Consider the following 20,227-nt stretch of genomic DNA (forward strand, 5'->3'; position numbering starts at 1 on the left):
AAGTCCACTCAGTCTACTTCTTATTCAGCCAATCGCTAGGACAAACAAGTTTGTTTACATTTACACGAGATAATGCTGACCTCTTCTTATTTACAATGTCACCTGAAAGTGAAAACAGGCATTTGCACGGCACTTTTGTAGCTGTGGTACAGAGACTGCATGGCAAGTATTTACGTGCCAGATATGCTAAACATTCGTATGCCCCTTCATGCTTTGTCCACTATTCCAGAGGACATGCTTCCATAACTGATGATGTTCATTAAAAAAATAATGTGCTAATTAAACTTGTTACTGAACTTCTTGGAGGATAATTGTATGTCTCCTGCAATCTTTTACCTGCATTCTGCCATATATTTCATGTTATAGCAGTCTCAGATGACGACTCAGCACATGTTCATTTTAAGAACACTTTCACTGCAGATTTCACAAAACACAGAGAAGGTACCAGTGTGAGATTTCTAAAGATAGCTACAGCACTCAACCAAGGTTTAAGAATCTGAAGTGCCTTCCAAAATCTGAGAGAAACAACTTGTGGAGCATGCTTTCAGAAGTCTTAAAAGACCAACACTCCAATAGGAAAACTACAGAATCCAAACCACCAAAAAAGAAAATCAGTCTTCCGCTGGTGGCAACTGACTCAGATAATTAAAATGAACATGCGTCAGTCCACACTGCTTTGGATAACATGCAGTTATCGAGCAGAACCATGTCCTCTGGAATGGTGGTTGAAGCATGAAGAGACATATGACTCTTTAGTGCCTCTGGCACGTAAATAACTTGCGACACCAGCTACAACAATGTCATGAGAACTCCTGTTCTCACTTTCAGGTGACATTGTAAACAAGAAGTGGTCAGCATTATCTCCTGCAAATGTAAACAAACTTGTTTGTCTGAGAGATTGGCTGAACAAGAAGTAGGACTGAGTGGACATAAAGGCTCTAAAATTTTACATTGTTTTATTTTTGAATGCAGGGTTTTTTGTACATAATTCTAAATTTGTAAGTTCAACTTTCAGGGTAAAGAGATTGCATGACAGTACTTGTATTAAGTGAATTGAAAAATACTATTTCTTTTGTATTTTTATAGTGCAAATACTTGTAATCAAAAATAAATATAAAGTGATCATGGTAAACTTTGTATTCTGCATAGTAATTTAAATCAATATATTTGAAAATGTAGAAAACATTCAAAATATTTAAATAAATGGTATTCTATTATTAACAGTGTGATTAATCATGCGAATAATCAAGATTATTTTTTTTAATCACACAATTAATCGCAATTAATTTTTTTTAATCACTTGACAGCCCTAATAAGAATGGCCATCTTGGGTCAAACCAACGGTCCATCTAACCCTGTCTACTTGCGCTACATTGATGACATCTTCGTCATCTGGACTCATGGAAAAGAAGCCCTCGAGGAATTCCACCGTGATTTTAACAATTTCCATCCCACCATCAACCTCAGCCTAGACCAATCCACACAAGCAGTCCATTTCCTAGACACTACTGTGCTAATAAGCGATGGTCACATAAACACCACCCTATACCAGAAACCCACTGATCGCTATACTTACCTACATGTCTCCAGCTTCCATCCAGGACACACCACATGATCTATTGTCTACAGCCAAGCTCTAAGATACAACCGTATTTCTCCAATCCCTCAGACAGAGATAAACACCTACAAGATCTCTATTAAGCATTCTTAAAACTAAAATATCCACCTGCTGAGGTGAAAAAACAGAGCCAGAAGAGTACCCAGAAGCCACCTACTACAGGACAGGCCCAACAAAGAAAATAACAGAACACCACTAGCCATCACCTACAGCCCCCAACTAAAACCTCTCCAGCGCATCATCAAAGATCTATAACCTATCCTTAAAGATGATCCCTCACTCTCACAGATCTTGGGAGACAGGCCAGTCCTCGCGTATAGACAGCCTCCCAACCTGAAGCAAATACTCACCAGCAACTGCACACCATACAACATAAACACTAACCCAGGAACCTGTGCTTGCAACAAAGCCCGATGCCAGCTCTGTCCACATATCTATTCAAGTGACATCATCATAGGACCTAATCACATCAGCCACGCCATCAGGGGCTTGTTCACCTGCACATCTACCAACGTGATATATGCCATCATGTGCCAGCAATGCCCCTCTGTCATGTACATTGGCCAAACTGGACAGTCTCTACGCAAAAGAATAAATGGACACAAATCTGACATCAGGAATCCTAACATTCAAAAACCAGTGGGAGAACACTTCAACCTCTCTAACCACTCAGTGACAGACTTGAAGGTGGCAATTTTGCAACAAAAAAACTTCAAAAACAGATTCCAAAGAGAGACTGCTGAACTTGAATTAATATGCAAATTAGATACAATTAACTCAGACCTAAACAGAGACTGGGAATGGTTAGGTCATTACACTAACTGAATCTATTTCCCTATGTTAAGTTCTCCTCACATCTTCTATGAGTCATCTTAATTATCACTTCAAAAGGTTTTTTTTCCTCCTGCTGATGAAAGCTCATCTTAATTGATTAGACTCTTCCTGTTGGTATGCATACTTCCACCTTTTCATGTTCTCTGTATGTATAAATATCTCCTGTCTGTGTGTTCCATTCTATGCATCTGAAGAAGTGAGCTGTAGCTCATGAAAGCTCATGCTGAAATAAATTTGTTAGTCTCTAAGGTGCCACAAGTACTCCTGTTCTTTTTGCGGATACAGACTAACACGGCTGCTACTCTGAAACCCTGTCTTCTGATAGTGGCCAGTGCTAAGTGCTTCAAAGGAAATTAACAGAACAGGGCAATTATCAAGTGATCCATCCCCTGTCATCCACTCCTGATTTCTGGCAAGCAGAGGCTCTCAGAGCATGGTGTTGCATCCCTGTCCACCCTGGCTAACAGCCATTGATGGACATTTCCTCCATGAACTTATCTACTTCTTTTTTGAACCCTAGTGTAGTTTCGGCCTTCACATCATCTCCTGGCAAAAAGTTTCACAGGTTGACCGTGTGTTGTGTGAAGAAGTACTTCCTTTTGTTTGTTTTAAACCTGCTGCCTATTAATTTCATTGGGTGACTCCTAGTTCTTGTGTTATATGGAGCTTATTCACTTTCTCCACACCAGTCAATATTTTATAGATCTCTATCATATCCCCTCTTAGTCCTCTTTTTTCCAAACTGAAACATCCCAGTCTTCTTAATCTCTCCTCATATGGAAGCTGTTCCAGACCCCTAATCATTTTAGTTGCTCTTCTCTGTACCTTTTCCAACTCCAATTTAATTTTTTTGTGAGATTGGGTGACCAGAATTGCATGCAGTATTCAAGATGTGAGCATATCATGGATTTATGTAATAAAAATGGAGGAGCTTGGTTTGCCAGAGTAATCAGCAAAGCCAGTGCTGATAAACTATGTGAAAAGGCTGCAAAACACCAATCTTCTGGACTGCATTGACATGCAGGAGGCCAGCCATTGTCAAAGCCAATTTTAGAAGTACTTAATGAGGCTGTTAAAAATGTTGGCCACACAACACAGTTTATTCAAACAAACATGGCTATCACACATACTTTCTCTTTAAGCAAGAGATAACATTGGCCTCAAGTTTGTAGTGTGTGGTAAGTGCATTGTCATTTGTTAATCCTGAAGCTGGACACTGGTTCTGACCAAGACCAGCAAATGCTCACTATCTTTCTGCAAGAAACTCAACTGACAGGTTAGAAGCATGCAGTGTAACTGTGAAAAACTCAGCAGCTGAAAAAGTGAAGAACTCTCACTGCATTCAGAAAATATGCATATATGGCTCATGAATGAACTGAAGCAAATGGGTGTCCAAGTATTAAGTCACTGCATACATTATCTTAAGGTCAGTGGTAGGACAATAGATGAATTGCTAGATGTTCAGGTTATATAAGACACATCTACTGCATCTCTGACAACCCACATCTTAGGAAAGTTAAAAGCTTGTAAATTGAACCCCAAAGAGATGGCTGCTTATGCATTTGATGGAGCTGCAAACTTCTCTGGAAGACATAGTGAAGTACAAGCTTTGCTCAGAGAAAAGTGTAACTCTAAACTCTCCTATACACACTGCGGAGACCATCTACTCCAACTAGCACTAATATGAGCTGCAGAATCTTCAAAAGGCATTTAAAAAGCTATAAATTTAATGTCTTCATTATACTCTTATTTCAGCAAGAGTCCAAAAGGACTGAGTGTCTTGGAAAATATAGAAGATACACAGGAATGAAGTTTAAATTGGTCCAAACTGCGAAAACCCGCTGGCTTTCTCATGAGCGATCCTTGGCTGTTGTCTTAAAATTACTGCAACCATTATTACTGGCTTTGGAATGTATTTACCGAGATGGGACGGATTTAAGTAGTGAGATTGGTGGACTACTTTTGCTACTAAGTTCAGAGAAAACAATCGCCATTCTCTCTTGTAAGTCTACTGTTGAAATCACTTGGGTCATTAAACAATGCCATCCAGGCATCTGCTACAACAGTAGTAGATCTCTGTCCAGCAATGGAAACTACACTAGGATCAGTCAGAGAGATACCCATTGAAAACGTACTGGAAGATGCACAGACTTCAGTTCAGAAGTTGACTAATTAGGGCACTTATATTGATTCTTTAAATGAAGAGGACAAGAAGTGTTTGTTAAGCCAGCTGAAAAAATAAAGTACACAGACTTGATTCTTACATCTCTACAACAGCAACTTCTGGATTCTATCAACATCTACGTTTTTACAGATGCCTGTCTATAAAACACTAACAGTTGAGTGAAGTGAAGCACTACCTGCAATGGGGCTGCAATTTGATTAGGACAAAATAGAGAATATGAACACAGAGTGGAATATCATATGATGAATGAATGAGGATTTGACTTCAACTTCTTCTTTATCATCACTAGTGGTTTGACCCAATCTCTGTACTATGTTTCCTGGGATGAAAGAAGTAGGAAATCATCGCTTTCTACTCCGAGTCACAACTGAGTGCTCTTTTGAATAGAATTTTGTGTTCTGAAAGAAGTCGCCTTCTGAATGATCATGAGCATATCATGAAGGACTGGAAGTACAGGACACACAGGAAGCCACCAAAAAAGAATGCACTGCATTCAAGAAGTTCATTAACAGAGTTGTGCAAAATTACAACAAGAAACCAAGATGGACGTAGATGTCATGCTTCATAGTAGGCTTATGTAGCCAACTTTAATCTGTGTGATGATTTTAAAACATAAGTTAAATCTAATAAAATGGTTGTGAAACATTATTCAGTTTTTACTGTGGTGCCATACAGCCCATCTTAGCCCCAATGGTCTCACCCCTCATCGAGCCTCACAAACACATTCTATATTTTTGAACACCCTCACTAATTTCAATTGCTGAAGAAAACACTGTTAACTGCAGTTTTTGAATGTGATCTCAGTACAGATGCCATATGGAGCTGGCTTTCTCGAAAGACTAGATTGAGGTATCCATGTTATTTCCTGCGAATATATGTGCTACAAATGATGACCAAGTGTATGGTTGTGGGATACCAATATTTCTGAGAGACTGTGGTAATACATGAACTTCTGATAATGTATTTACCATTTGCTACTTAAAAGCTATACTTTTAATTATATATAATATGTATGAATGGTTAGAATATTAATCAGTTATTTGTATTACATATATTTTTCATTTTCTGAATTTCAGCTTGAATGGTTAAAATTTGTCACAATTATAACTGGACAAAGTGAGTCAAAATGGGAAGCATTAGGGAACTTTAACTGTAGGTATTGCTACTGCTCCATTTTATATATGACATATAATGTATAAACAAACACTTCCGCACACATTGAAATCTACCGTGAGTGATGGCCTGAGATTCAGGAAGAATTTGAAGGATGCACTTTCAACCCTAGATTTGTGCAGCCACTTATACCACAAGTTAAAGGAGCTATGAGATATGCACATCCTTCAGGTTGGAGTTAATGGAAAATGCCATAGGGGAAGGGGAATGTAAGAAAACAAAAATTAAAAATCAAAATGAAGGGACAGGACAAATTTTAATCTTTTTCAGCATAGGACTTTATTAGTAACATGCTGGCTATTTTGGAGAACAGCAGGTAGAACCCACTCTGGAAAAATGGCGGCTGTGAGGAGGAGAGAAAAGTATACAACAGACAAATATAAAGGTGATCAAACTCCAGTAGTGTTTTCTTAGGGTATGTATACACTTAGAATACTACAGTGACACCGCTGTAGCGGTTTAGTGTGGACACTACCTATGCTAATAAGAGGGGTTCTCCCATTGGTGTAAGTAATCCACCTTCCAAAGAAGCTGTAGCTAGGATGACAGAAGAATTCTTCTATTACTCTAGTGCTGTCTACACCAGGGGTTAGGTCTGTATAGCTATGTCTCTCACAGGTGTGAGATTTTTCACACTCCTGAGAGATGTAACTATACCAATGTAAGTTCCTAGTGTAGACCAGCCCTTAGACATCCATGCCTATGCTAGGTCTAGAATATGGGGAGAGGGACTATAGCAGCATAGCTATGGTGCTATAGCTATGCTGGCATAACCTTTAGTGGCGACAGAGTTTACAGAAATGAAAGAGCTTTTTCTGTTGCTGTAGGAACACCATCTCCCTGAGCAATGGTAGCTACATCGACAGAAGCATTCTTCCATTGACCTAGTTGTCTCTACACCAGGAGTTAGTTCAGCATAACTACAGCATTCAGGGATGTGGATTTTTTACACCCTTGAGGGCTGTAGCTATGTCAGTCTGGGGCTTGTCTACTCTTAAATATAGCAGAACAGCTGCAGTGCTGTCATGCTTCAGTGTGGACACTACCTACACCAGTAGTGGGCAACCTGCGGGCCCGCAGGGAAGTGTGGACTACTGCTTCCCGCAGCTCCCATTGGCCAGGAATGGCAAACCACAGCCACTGGGAGCTGTGGGTGGCCGTGCCTGCGGATGGTCTATGTAAACACTGTCTCGTGGCCTGCCAGTGGATTACTGATGGGGCGCATGTGCCTTGTGGGCCGCAGGTTGCCCACCACTGACCTATGCTGATGAGGGAGTCTCACATTGGTGCAGGTAATCCACCTCCCCTGGAGGTGATAACTAGTTTGATGGAAGAATTCTTCCACTGACCTAGCACAGTCTATACCAGGGGTTATGTTGGTATAGCTACGTCATTTTGGATGTTTCACATCCCTGGGAGATATGGCTATATTGATATAAAATGCTAGTGTAGACCAGGCTTCAATTTTAAATGTAGATTAGACCTTAGTCATAACAGCACTTAAGATGCCATCTTCACTAAACAAACTTCCTGGTTTCCAGAAAGATCAAGCCCCATCTACACATGAGGCAAAACACTGAAACAGTCTTTGGGCTTGTCTACATTGCAAACTTACATTGGCATAGCTGCGTCTCTCAGGGATATGAAAATCCACAACCTTAAGAGATATATCTAAGCTGACCTAACACCTGATGTGACAGCACTAGGTCGATGGAAGATTCGTGTCCTGGGGAGGAGGATTACCAGCACTGATGGGAGAACCCCTCCTGGCAGTGTAGGTAGAGTCTATGCTGAAGCACACAGTGATGCAGCTGCGTTGCTGTAGCTGTGACGCAGTAGCAGTTTAAGTGTAGACATACCCCTAGGCTCTCAAATTAACACTTCACAGAGGTGAAAAAAATCTTCACAGTAAATAATTCACCTTATTCATAGCAGAGCCATCATGGTTTAAGACCCAAAATAGCAACTCTGTTAAGGAACACAATGAGGCCACTGAAAAGCCTTCAGCTAGTAATATGCAGAGTTGTTGTAGCCATGTTGGTCCCAGGATATTAGAGAGACAAGGTGGGTGAGGTGATATCTTTTACCTTACCAAATTCTGTTGGTGAGAGAAAGAAGCTTTTGAATTACACTGTTCTTTTTTATATCTGGGAAACTTAAGCCATGTCTATGTCAGCACTTACGTTGGCAAAACTTTTGTCACTTAAGAGTATGAAAAAAATCATCTTTCCCCAGGCAACATAATTTTTTTCAGCATAAGCACTCTGTGACATGTCATTCCATAATTTTTATGAAAATATGCTTATGATATGTATATGACATAGCTGAGATATACTTTATGCAAGATCGCTCATGTGCGATATCATTGAAAAGGTTATGATTTACTGAATGCAATTATCCAATTTGTATGCCTGTATCATTTCTGTATCTGAAGTTAGGAATATTGACTATGTATCTGCATTTCAACTATGCTACTTTGGGTGACGCCCACTGCTAACACTTCAGGTACAACAATGGAAAAACGAAACAGGGCAGATGGCCCATCAGCGAGGACTACAGACTGAAAAGTGTGGCCTTCCTGTGGACTCTCCATACTGCCACTGACTCATGGATGCTGTAATACTATAGGGTCAGGTGGTCTTGTCACCTGATACTAAAATATTACTAGGACTTCTTGTAACTTTCCACTGTAAGGGAAGGGGGTCAAGTTTGGGAAACAAAGGATTCCTGCCTTACGTAAATCCTATTTAAGCGTGGGGAGGAAGGCAAACAGGATTCCTCCTCTCCATAGCCTGGCTGCCCCAGAAGGAAAACTGAAGGCAAGAGGGAAGTCCAGACTGAGACAGGGGTCTAGTCTGAAAAGGAATATAACTGGAACTCTGAACCACAGAAGCTTTGCAAACTGCCTACAACAATATCTAGAGTGAGAAATATTATCTGTAACCAATTTCTTTAGTGAAACTAGCTTAGTTTGCATGTTTGATTTAATTTCCTTAGTAATCTGCTTTGTTCTTTTACCACTTAAAATCTGCCTTTTCTAGTTAATAAAATGTGTCTTGTTTATTATTAAACCCAGTTTCTGTAATTTCTAACTGTGTGGGTAAGAAACGTGCACACCTCTCTCCACACTGAGGGAGGGGGCAAATTTCCTAATATATCTTTGGGTCTGCACTTCAAGGGAGGTGGACATCTGAGTGCTGAAGCAAATCCCTTAAACTGAGTCTTCCCATAGCTGATCTGCAACTGGGTGTGGCTCTGCCTGTGTGTGTTAGAGGAGGTTTTAAGAGCCTGGCTCAGCAAGACAGGTTAAAGGGGGCCCCGGCAGAACAGGTAGACTCAGTGGCATGTCAGCACATCAGGTGACTTCTCAAAGGGTCCAACCCGTCACCTGCTTATGTACACAACACTTTGTTGGAGTGAGACACTCCTGCCAACATAGCTACCGCTGCTCATTGAGCTGGTTTTATTATGTAGATGGGAGAGCTCTCTCCCATCAGCGTAATACAGCTAAATGAGTGCTCTTACAGCAGCACAGCTGTATTGGTACAGCTGTGCTGCTGTAAGCTTGTAAGTGTAGACATGGCCCAACTCGGAGTGTCACAGCTACCTACAAAAAAGGCCAGTTCACCTTGAATGGTCCCTTGAAATGTGTTTTAACTACTTATGCTAGACAATCTATTCCATCTTGTGTTTAGTTGTGACACTTTAAGTTTTCAAGGCTTGAAGAACTGTGTGTAAGCTCGAAAGCTTGTCTCTCTCACCATCAGAAGTTGGTCCAATAAAAGATATCACCTCATTCAGCTAGAAATGGCTTTCAGCCATTCTTATCTATGGTAGGCAGAGCTGACAAGGATGCAAATAGTTAAGATGGTCTAACACTTTCCTTTATAAGATGCCGTTTTCAGTTGATTTTAACTTTGCCAAACTTTAAAAGTTAGGGCTGAAATTTTCCATGCTGGATGTCAGACTCAGAATAATTTATTTTTAAAGTTCAGCTGCTTCAGAAAATGAGTTTGGGGGGAAATATGCTGTTTTGTTAATTGTAGTCTTGGATTGATATAAGTAACTTGTCTCATTTCTTAGTGGGCATAATTGGGAAGGTTAAGTTGTAAAAAGGGGCTTGACAAACAGGATGCTGGAGTCAGGATGTCTGTGCTAGCTAAGATAAGCATTAACACCTTGATGATAGGGGCTATAGACAAGATAAACCTGGAACGTAAAGATCAGGTTCCACGTGAAGAGCACACACGAAGAGCATGCTGTATAGGTACTGGTTCCTGCAAAGTAACCAAGCCAATCCAAAAATGTACGAATTAATAAGTAGCAAATGCAATGTAATTTACAAACATGTAGAAAGGAAGAGATTGTCTGTGAAACTTTGGATGTGTGGTTTGCCCTATATCCAGCCTGTACGCGTGAGTCTGATCAACTCAATGTAGCTTTGCTATAGGAACTTGAGTGATGAAATCCAGAGTCAAATTGAATGTTTTGGATCCCAGAGACCTGGATGAAGTGTTCTCCCAGAAATGGACAAGGTGTTCTGGATAAGCTGAGTACAAAAGGTCTCGGAGGGAATCCCAATGCTAATGTTAAAAAAATTCCTAATCCTTTTGGTTGAGAAGTTCTAGCACCTCAAACCTTTGAAGCAAGGACCTGAAATTTGGCAAGTGGGGAAGAGGTTGCTCTGGGGTCATGGAAGTGTTTTTTTTTTCCTAGCCCCATAAAAATTCACTCAAATTAGCCAAATAATAAGCCTCTGCAAATCACCATTTGTACATGAGGTTTGTTGGAGTTTGGTAGCTAAATTCTCTGAAGATTCTGTCAGAGTGGAGCAAGACTTTTCCTGCAATTGCTTCTTTTAGATGACAGGGCCACTCTGGTGCTGAGCACCAGAACTGAAAGCAGGGAAACAGCCTGACTCACAGGCAAAGGGAAGAGGAGCAGGCAATGACAGGGACAGAAATATACCAGGTAAGGGGGAAACTGTGAAAGTGTGTACCCTTATGTTCATCCTTTTTACAAGACTATGATCAATTTTGTACAAAGTATGCCTTGTGAGGTATCATTTGAAAACTCAGAATTTGCTGAACATTATTGTCCTTATAAAATGTGTGACAACATTGTATGTAAAGTTATAAGACTCTACTGTATGACATTGCTGAGACATACTCCAAGTTTAGAAAAGTAGGCACTAACCAGTTCCTCAGAGACAAAAGGCAAACTGATGCCTCAGCCAGGTGTCAACAAAATCAAATGGACTATCACTTGGTTAAGTGGCCATTCTTTGGCAGGAAGTAGGGTGTGAGTGAGAAATTTACATCTTGGCAATGGAACAGCTCAAGGTTCCTGAGCAAACAGACAGACTGCCACCTGAACCCCAGCTGGAAATGATTCTCAAAGAGGAGAGAGAGATTAAAAATGAGGAACAGAGGCCCCAAATCACCTCTCTCCCTTCATCTCTACTCATGGCCTCAGTAACACTTGAAAGACAAAAGAAGCATCACCGAACTGGGAGAGGCGTCCTGGCTGAAAGAAATCCACCCAGACTGCTGTAAGCATGTGGTGAGAGAAATCTTTTTGTTTAAATTCACTTATCTTGTTAAATTAGGTATTGTGTTCTACCAGTTATTTCTTTCTAACCAATTCTGACTTTTATGCTTCATTACTTGTAATCACTTAAAATCTTTCTTTCTGCAGTTAATAAACTTGTTTTATTGCAGCGTGTGTGTGTTTGGATTAAAGTGTTTGGGAAACTCCATTTGAGAGAACAATGTTTGTGCACATCAATCTCTATTAATGAAATGACTGACTTTATATGAGCTTGTATTGTTCAGGAAAGTACTGGGTAATACAAGACGCACATTACTGGAGGAAAGTCTGGGACTGGGAATTTGCTGGTGTTGCCCTGCAGTATCATTCAAGGGTGGCTGGCTGGCTGACTAAAGCACTCTTTCACTATAGCTAGGAGTAATTTACATGCTGGAGGCTGGGTGTGAGCAGACCAGGAGCGGTTGCTCTCACAGCAAAGCAGTGTAAAAAGCACCTCAGGTTGGAGAACTGAGCGGATGCAGCTGTCCAACAGTCCAGACTGTACCCTGGGGAACATCATAGAAACATGTCTGGGCAATCTTAATTCTAGCTTTCCCTAACTTCTGAGTGCTTCACTTGCAGCCTTAACATTCTTTCAGATAATTTTAATATAATTACTATACACTTTGTAATATAGTTAGAAAAAAATCTGTCTCTACATATCATAGGGCTTGACTCCACTTACCGGGGGATCGACGTGTGGTGATCGATCCACCGGGGGCAAGACCTGCTAAAAAGACTGCTGATCATTCTCCATCAACTCAGGTACTCCACGGGAAAGAGAAGCGTAAGGTTAGTTGACAAGAGAGATTCTCCTGTCGACCCAGCGTGGTATAGACACTGCAAAAGGTCGATCAAAGGTACGTCGATGTCAGCTACGTTATTCACGTAGCTGGAGTTGCATAACTTAGGTCGACCATAGTGTAAATTTGTAAAATGAAAGAATGTGTACTAATGAAAATTTGTAAAATGAAAGAATGTGTACTAATCACAAACTACTAGCTGTGAGTTTTTATGTCAATGGACCCATATATGTTTTACCTAAACATTCTTGGATCTAATGGAATCCCATTGCCCTGACTTTATTAAATATACTTGGATTCAGCAGGATCTCAATGGCTGTGCCTCCTTAGATCTGGCAAAAGCCAGCAAGAACCAGTCCTAACATTTTTACATTTGGCTGGCATGTGTTTAAAGATCAATTCCTCCAAAACAAAAACACACCATTTCCTGGTCAACTATTCTGATAAACATCAACCAGCTGATCAGACTGGTTGTCATCTTGCATAACAGACAGCAAATCTATACACTGCCTAGCCATTACAAATATTTTTTGGACTCATCCATTTGGAAAGGACAGGGGTGGCAGTATTGTGTGATAATCTAATGGTCCTGCCATCCATTGCTAGTGGCGGGGACTGGAAACATGGACTCCTCAGGCCAAAACAGTTATACCAGGGATAAATCTAGTTCTAGTCAATAGAAATATAGATATATATGCCTTGGGCAAGTTACTTAATCTCTTAGTGCTGCAGTTTACCCAATACAGGCATACTACTAATCTAGTTCTTAATGATGTTGTGAGGTTTAATTGATAATTAGCATTTGTAAAGTATTTTGAGAAGATCTGATGAAAGATTATATAGAAGGACAATGTGTTATTACTATTATGGCTTTTAATTGTATATTTTGTACCATGAAATAGTCACAACATCTATTGAACTTCGCTTTTTGAATAAAATCAAGTGCAACTATTAGAGCTTGTCCATGTGGGAATGTTTTACCAGTTATACTGATAAAGTCATACTGTCATAACCCACCATATGAAAAACTTTTATTTTGGTATAGGAGTGGCTTTTTTTCAGTTTAATTTCCCAAACAACAAACTAAACTAAACTAAAAAAAAGGCACTCTGTAGCAGAATAAGGATGTCTACATGAAGGGTTATACTGGTGTAACTATATTGGTTTAAATACACAACTTGGGTTGTTTTCATGGGTCTTTCCCATGCAGACACAGAAATGTAATATCTAATACATTCTGTATCAGGGAATTGTATCCTTCCGTTGCAGGGGTACTGATTTTTCCACATCTGTTACGATCCAATGCTGAACTATGCAAATAAGACATTGTAAAACACAAATCTGTATGTACCCATACCCATTATGTCAAACCCATTAGAAAATTACTAACTCTCAGATGAACCAGGTGAATTCTGGTACCCACTAGAAAGTATGCTAGACAACTGGCACATACACATTCATTCTTCTTATCAATAGGACTTTGAGTGAATCAAATTATCTAAAAGCTACCCTAGTTCCTCAGCATGTTTGGTCTCACTGGAGATTTAAAGATGTTTAGATCTCTAGTCAAAGGGGAGGTTTGGTGGCAGACTCTGAAATGAGCTAAAACTTTTAGCAGCCTCCATAATTTCAAACACATATCTTGAGTAAAATATAGTAAGGTTATAAATAATTATACATAACTTTAATAATAGAGTGATATTGCACAAAAGCAAACAAAAGTTTGAAAGTAAGGAAATTCACAATGAAGGTCCCTGCAGCATTCCGTTTACTGCCTACTTCTTCCTATTGTGTATTTTATTTACAACACTCTGGTCTTCAGTCGCATGGTGATTTAGTCTCCACCAACACTCCCCTCTTATGCCAGGTACAGGGAAATCACAAGGGCATGTACAATAATTGGAAGATTTATGGCCTCTATATGTATAGGATGGACACAACAGACATTATTTGTTAGATGAGAAAATCCATTTATTAGTGTTTAATATTTATACTGCAGTAGATCAGATTAATATATTTTAAGGCAAGTAGGGACCATTATGATCATCCAGTCTGACCTCCTGCATAACATAGGCCAAAGAACTTCACGCAATAATTTCTGCATCAAGCCCATAACTTCTGTTTGAGCTATAGCATATCAGGATTAGGGCCCTATTCTATTTGGCACCATACAATATGTAGGAAGACTCAGTCCCTGATTTGAAGAATTTAATCTACACTCCCAGTTATGCAAATAGATAGTCCCTTTGGGTAAAGTTACTTGCATGTGTAAGTATTTGCAGGATCAGGGCTTAAATAAATTGAGAGTAATGAGACAGAGTTTAAATTGTTACAGGAAGAAAAAAAACTGCAAGAAAAAAATAAAAAATAAATTTAAACTTAAAACATTGATAATGACATTAAATTAACGGTTAACCTTAACTGTATTGTAATTAACATATCAGTCTTCAATTTTCCTAGGTTTTAAACAGTCTAACCTATTTTGTCATTTATATTAAGAAATATTTACATATGCTTCCATATTAATTTTTCCAAAGCGTAGAAGGTCTGTATTTACTGCTACAGAATTTAGAACACCACAGCAGTCAAACCACAACTCATACATTCTACAATGGTCACTATTCAGATTTAGAAGAAATTCCTTAGATTCTAAAATCTACAGCAGTCACTCTGGAGTTTAAAAGCATATACACCTGCTAACTGTAAGAATGGCCAACCTGTGTGCAGGATACACTTCCAGATCTTGTGAACTAACAATAAACCAATCTCATAGGATTGAACTACACCAGTGTTAGAAAATTAGGGGCCAAAAATCCCTGACCCCACCCAGTCTTTGTGTACAGTACATTAGTGTTACAACTGTTAGAGCTGTACCCACTGGTTAGTGCGTTTCTGTTTGGCTTTGTCTACATTAAGATTTTTTTTCAGGATTGCTTATGTCAGCGGGAAAGCAAGGAAGGCTTCTGCAATGTGATCTGACCCCTATCCTTTGACTTCAGTGGGGCTCTGCTCGGGCAAGTGGTCCACCTGCACAGAGCTCATTCCCCTGAGAACGGGGAGCTCCCAGAAGGTAAAAGTAGTAGGCCTAGGCGATAGCTTTCACTGAGGAAAAGTGAATCAAACAAGCCTTGAAGCCCTTAAGCCAAGTTGTGTCGGTGTTACACCACAGCTGCAAAACCCATTTTTTCTAAGGCCCACACCTGCCCCCCGGGGTATCATTTGCACCCAAGGCCGCCCCCCTGCTCCAGGGAGGCTGCGCCTCGAGTCCAGCTGTTACAACAACCCGCCTCCTACTCCCCCTCCCGCCGGCACCCAGCGCCCCCTGACCGCAGGGGGAGGTGCGTGTTCCAGCAGCTGCCTGGAGCCCGCAGAGGCAGGGAGGAAACAAACGAGCCTGTTCAGCTGGAGCCAGGGGCGAGCCCCGCTTGTCGCTACTCACCGGCTCCGCGCAGGTGTTTCCCCAGCCGGGAGGCGGGCAGGACCCGCGGGCGGAGGGGAGCCTGGCGCCGGCAGTCCCCGAGCTCCAGGCGCCGCCTGTCCCACTCCCGGCGCGCTGGGCAGCCGGCTGCGGAACCCTCCCCCGGAGCCGCGGCGGGCAGCTGCAGCCGCTCGGTCCAGCTCGGCGCCGAGCCTCTGGGCGGGAGCGGCCCTGTGGTGCCCGGCCCGCACCTGGCAGCTACTGCGAGTGCCGCGCACGGGCCACGCCAGCCAGGGCCTGGAGCCGGGGCAGGGCACTGGCAGCCCGGGGCGGGCGCGGAACAGCTCTGCAGGGCAACGCCCGGCGGAAGGACAGCGCGGGGGAAAGCCCAGGGCATCCCCTGTGACCCGCGCAGGGGGCGGGCGGGCAGGCGGGGGAGTGCAGAGCACAGAGGGGCCCTGAGGAATGGGGGAGGGCGCGATGGAGTTTTAAATCCCCCTTTCTCAAGTGTGGTGGCAGTGCTGGGTTTTGGTATGGCCCGGTCTGCTATGTTCCTACTTGCTGAGACAAATCCTGTCTGTGACTTCGGAGTGAGGCGCGGTCTGTAGCGCAGGTTTTGTATACGTACCCCTACGCCAGTACAATTCCGCCCACCCCCATGGAGGTGCTGCCTGCACCCCTTTCACACGGGGCTTGCATCAGTGCTAGTTCACCTGCTGAGGTAAGGCACGCTGGTGCAAGCCACAGGTTTATGTTTTGTTGTTGTTTTGTTTTAGCTGGTGCAGTTGTGTGCATTAGGGGTTGGTACTGTTGTAAATAGTGGTACTGGTGCAAATCTCCCTAGACTAGGCAAGACCTCAGTGGAGAAATAGCTACTCCCTTCTAGAACTAACTATTGCAAGATGTAATTGCTTCTCTACACCCACTGTGACATTTGACCAGATTATATATAGGTAATTACTATTTTATTAGATTTAGATGCCTCTTCGATTTCTCTCAATATTATTCACTCAATAGCCCACTTCTGATCTTAAGGCCAACAGTATAGTCTTACTGGTATATTTGTATTATGTATTTGTATTATGATTTGGTATTTAGATACTTACATTGATTATTTTTGGCCATGTGCCTATTTTTATTTCCAGTTTATCTGACACCTTAGTAGTTTATCAAAATTTATCTTTGTGGCCTGAACCTGTCACTCCTCCAGTACAGCTGTAACTTCAGTCCTATTTTTTAAGGATATAGATATTTTTGTTTTGTAACTCTAGCAAATGTCTCTGTTTGACTCATGTATCAGAGGGTAGCCGTGTTAGTCTGGATCTGTAAAAGCAGCAAAGAATCCTGTGGCACCTTATAGACTAACAGACGTTTTGGAGCATGAGCTTTCGTGGGTGAATACCCACTTCCTCAGATGCATGTAATGGAAATATCCAGGGGCAGGTATATATATGTGTGCTAGCAAGCAAGCTAGAGATAATGAGGTCAGTTCAATCAGGGAGGATGAGGCCCTGTTCTAGCAGTTGAGGTGTGAAAACCAAGAGAGGAGAAACTGGTTCTGTAATTGGCAAGCCATTCACAGTCTTTGTTCAATCCTGAGCTGATGGTGTCAAATTTGCAGATGAACTGAAGCTCAGCAGTTTCTCTTTGAAGTCTGGTCCTGAAGTTTTTTTGCTGCAGGATGGCCACCTTAAGGTCTGCTATAGTGTGGCCAGGGAGGTTGAAGTGTTCTCCTATAGGTTTCTGTATATTGCCATTCCTAATATCTGATTTGTGTCCATTTATCCTTTTCCGTAGTGACTGTCCAGTTTGGCCGATGTACATAGCAGAAGGGCATTGCTGGCATATGATGGCGTATATTACATTGGTGGACGTGCTGGTGAATGAACTGGTGATGGTGTGGTTGATCAGGTTAGGTCCTGTGATGGTGTCGCTGGTGTAGATATGTGGGCAGAGTTGGCATCGAGGTTTGTTGCATGGATTGGTTCCTGAGCTAGAGTTACTATGGTGCGGTGTGCAGTTACTGGTGAGAATATGTTTCAAGTTGGCAGGTTGTCTGTGGGCGAGGACTGGCCTGCCACCCAAGGCCTGTGAAAGTGTGGGGTCATTGTCCAGGATGGCTTGTAGATCCCTGATGATGCGTTGGAGGGGTTTTAGCTGGGGACTGTATGTGATGGCCAGTGGAGTCCTGTTGGTTTCTTTCTTGGCTTTGTCTTGCAGTAGGCGGCTTCTGGGTACACGTCTGGCTCTATTGATCTGTTTCCTTATTTCCTTGTGTGGGAATTGTAGTATTGAGAATGCTTGGTGGAGATTCTGTAGGTGCTGGTTTCTGTCTGAGGGGTTAGAGCAGATGCGGTTGTACCTCAGTGCTTGGCTGTAGACAATGGATCGTGTGATGTGCCCGGGATGGAAGCTGGAGGCATGAAGGTAGGCATAATGGGCGGTAGGTTTTCAGTATAGGGTGGTGTTAATGTGACCATCACTTATTTGCACCGTGGTGTCTAGGAAGTGGACCTCCTGTGTAGATTGGTCCAGGCTGAGGTGGATGGTGGGGTGGAAGCTGTTGAAATCGTGGTGGAATTTTTCCAGAGACTCCTTCCTATGGGTCCAGATGATGAAGATGTCATCAATGTAGCATAGGTAGAGAAGGGGCGTGAGTGGATGAGAGCTGAGGAAGCGTTGTTCCAGGTCAGCCATAAAAATATTGGCATATTGTGGGGCCATGCGGGTGCCCATAGTGGTGCCACTGATCTGGAGATATATATTGTCATCAAATTTGAAATAGTTGTGTGTGAGGATAAAGGCACAGAGCTCAGCAGCCAGTTGTGCTGTGGCATCATCACAGATACTGTTCCTAACAGCTTGTATTCCATCTCTGTGTGGGATGTTTGTGTAGAGAGCCTCTACATCCATGGTGGCTAGGATGGTGTTTTCTGGAAGGTCACCAATGCATTGTAGATTCCTCAGGAAATCAGTGGTGTCACGGAGATAGCTGGGAGTGCTGGTGGCATAGGGTCTGAGTAAAGAGTCCATATATCCAGATAGTCCTTCAGTGAGAGTGCCAATGCCCGAGATGATGGGGCGTCCAGGATTTCCGGGTTTGTGGATCTTGGGTAGTAGATAGAATAACCCTGGTCGGGGCTCTAAGGGTATGTTGATTTGTTCCGGTGTTAGTGTAGGGAGTGTCCTGAGTAGATGTTGAAGTTTCTTAGTGTATTCCTCAGTGGGATCTGAGGGAAGTGGTCTGTAGAATTTGGTATTGGAGAGTTGTCTGGCAGCCTCCTTTTGGTAGTCAGACCTGTTCATGTTTTTTTGCAAGTTAACAAAAGGTGCAACCCAGTCCCCATGTCCCCTTGAAACTTTCCCCTGTTGTCATAAACAGATGGTTAAGGGTTAATGTCTCTTTTACCTGTAAAGGGTTAAGAAGCTCAGTGAACCTGGCTGACACCTGACCAGAGGACCAATGGGGGGACAAGATACTTTCAAATATTGATGGAGGGAAGTCTTTGTTTGTGCTGTTTATTTTGTTCGTTGTTCGCTCTTGGGAAAAAGAGGGACCAGACGTACAACCAGACTCTCCAAATCTTTCTGAATCAGTCTTTCATGTTTCAAACTTGTAAGTAGCCAGGCAAGGTGGAGTAGTCTTATGTTTGTTTTCTTTCAACTTGTGAATGGTTTTTCGTTTTGCTGGAAGGATTTTTACCTCTGTTTGCTGTAACTTTGAATCTAAGGCTGGAGGGGGGGAGTCCCTCTAGGATATATGAATCTGAATACCCTGAAAACATTTTTCATCCTGATTTTACAGAGATAATTTTTACTTTTTCTTTCTTTAATTAAAAGCTTTCTTTTTTAAGAACCTGATTGATTTTTTTCCCTTGTTTTAAGACCCAAGGGGGTTGGGTCTGAACTCACCAGGGATTGGTGGGGGGGGAAAGAAGGGGGGGGAAGGTTAATTCCTCTTTTTTTTAAGATCCAAGGAGTTTGTATCAGTGTAGCCTCTCAGGGTAACCCAGGGAGGGGAAAGTCTGGGGGGAAAAAGGAGAAGGCTAATTTCTCCTTGTGTTCAGATCCAAGGGGTTTGGGTCTTGGGTTCCCCAGGGAAGGTTTTGGGGGAACAGGAAGTGTGCCAAACACTATATTTTGGCTGGTAGCAGCGTTATCAGATCTAAGATAGGAATTAAGCTTAGAAGGGTCCATGCAGGTCCCCATTTTTTTGGACGCTAAAGTTCAAAGTGGGGGAAAAACCTTGACATCTATGATATCCAGCCCTTCATGCTAGCTAGTCATGGAAATCCCAGATTGTCTTCTCCCAAGGAGCAATGTACATATAGAATGAGTATGAGAAGCTACCCTTCCAGGTTCAGCATTATGTGTGATCTGGATTGCTTGGTAAACTGTGCACAAGCAAACAATATGCCTTTTAATATGGGTAAATGTGTATATCTAGGAACAAAGAATGTAGCCATACTTACAGGATGAAAGAGTCTATCTTGGGAAGCAGTAACTCTGAAAAAGATTTTTGGGGTCATGGTGGATGATTAGCTAAAAATGTGCTCCCAGTGTGACATTTGGCCAAAAGAACTAATGCGAACCTGGAGTAGAGAGGT

At 42.0% G+C, this 20,227-nt stretch overlaps 1 protein-coding gene across 3 annotated transcripts in view; it reads right to left on the bottom strand.

Moving 5' to 3' along the window:
- The window catches only part of PIK3CG (phosphatidylinositol-4,5-bisphosphate 3-kinase catalytic subunit gamma), a 60,922-nt gene extending 45,194 nt beyond the window's left edge, over nucleotides 1–15,728 (bottom strand). For 2 of the 3 annotated variants that reach the window (XM_030550541.1, XM_030550277.1), the window contains exon 1: nucleotides 15,642–15,722. The gene's annotated coding sequence lies outside the window, so the exon portion shown is untranslated. Of the gene's footprint in view, nucleotides 1–15,641 lie in introns of all 3 variants that reach the window. The other variant, XM_030550372.1, reaches the window with a different exon arrangement.
- Between the last annotated feature and the right edge of the window lie 4,499 nt (nucleotides 15,729–20,227).

The sequence above is a fragment of the Gopherus evgoodei genome, chromosome 1 (assembly GCF_007399415.2).
Source record: "Gopherus evgoodei ecotype Sinaloan lineage chromosome 1, rGopEvg1_v1.p, whole genome shotgun sequence".
NCBI classification, from domain to species: Eukaryota; Metazoa; Chordata; order Testudines; family Testudinidae; genus Gopherus; species Gopherus evgoodei.